Consider the following 1,652-nt stretch of genomic DNA (forward strand, 5'->3'; position numbering starts at 1 on the left):
GGTGGCAGTCACATTGGAGAAGATCAAACAACAGAGACACACTGTCAGCTCGGAGGTTAGATGGAAAGCTTGGGGAAAGGTGATTCAAAGTGCAGCGCTCTTCCACTTTGGTTTGTCAGTGTGTGGATTAAGCGGTGCTGTGTTAGATCACCAGTCACGTTACTCAGTGGAGTTCATGTTCATGCAGCTGCTTGGGGATTGTTTTAGCTACGTAAACCCACATTAAGTCATTTCTCTTCTCTGACTTGGCACCTGACACTGACAAGTTTTTATAAAACACAAAACAAGACATAGTTGCAGTTAGACAGCTTGACACATTGTAAAATGACTAAATACTTCCAGTGCTTTCAAGAGAGATTGATACTGTATGGATACACTTTAGTTTCCATTGTAGATGTCATGTTATGGATGCTTGCCCTCCTATAAAAGCTGTCCAGTAAAGGGCTGTCTGCCTAAGCAGCAGTATAAACAATAATTGAAAGATAAAGATTCACTCACAACATAGTGAAAAAATAAGGCACAGAATCCTTGCAGGTATAAAGTGGTCTTCCACTAGCATTTGATTAGCATAGCTCTCTTTTATCACCTGTCACATTACTTTATGCTCTGCTCCTGCTGCTCCTTGAGAGATGTGTCAGCCAAGAAATGCAGATTGAAGTCATGTTTCATAATGACTGGGAATTGGGTGTGTAAAAAAAGAGCTGCAGTGTTTCTGTGCAAATAGTGGCAGGTCAACAGAGAGCACATTAAACATGTAGCTGTACTGTACATTGCAGTCATTGGTTGTCTGCTCTCTATGAACAGTGAAGCTGTTTCACACTGACTATACAGTATACTTTACATGTATATAAAAATACTTATGTCAGGTGACATCTTTGGGAATGTTAAGCAATCTAAATCTAAATCTAATCTCTTAGCTGAACACAGCCTAGAAGTGAAATGTACTGAAGTAAAGGAACAGTTTGACATTTTCTAAATTAGACTTTCTTTTTGGCCAAGAGTGAGATGAGACATTAAACAACAACATTAAAAGATATTAAATGTCAATTATTGGGTAATAGAGTCGCCGATGGCTGCATTTAGTTACCCTTGGATAGCTTTAGTATAGCTGCTTTCACAAGTCTTTTTGCTGAACTAAGCTAACCGGCGGCTGGTTCTAGCTTATATGTAGCATAGCATCGACTGTCTCATCTAACTCTCAGCAAGAGAGTGAATAAGCATGGTTCGTAAAACTAATCCTTTAATGCTATAGTGTATTGTTACAACTGAGGGAAAAGTACAACTTATATAACAAAGTGTAGACTTATTTTTAGATTGATCAAGTATTATAAAAAAAAACTTGATGTTTCTGGTAATTACCTGTAAATCAATGGACAGCAAAGCAAACATGTATGACTTTGCTGTTCTAAATGGCAACATCCACCAAATTTATACTTAAAGATAAATATCACTTTACTGGTTATGGGGAGTACATTGAAAATAGGGCTTACCTTTGTGATGTCAGCGGATTGTGTCATTTTAAGTTTAGAGACTACAAAATCTGGGTGCACAATTTTAATGTTGTGGAGGGGGCCTAAACATGCTGGCTTGTGTCCTGGACAATGATCTATGCTCTCTTTGCCCAACCCTAAGCTCCTGCTAAACTCCCCCCC

Source organism: Etheostoma spectabile, chromosome 23 (genome assembly GCF_008692095.1).
Source record: "Etheostoma spectabile isolate EspeVRDwgs_2016 chromosome 23, UIUC_Espe_1.0, whole genome shotgun sequence".
NCBI classification, from domain to species: Eukaryota; Metazoa; Chordata; class Actinopteri; order Perciformes; family Percidae; genus Etheostoma; species Etheostoma spectabile.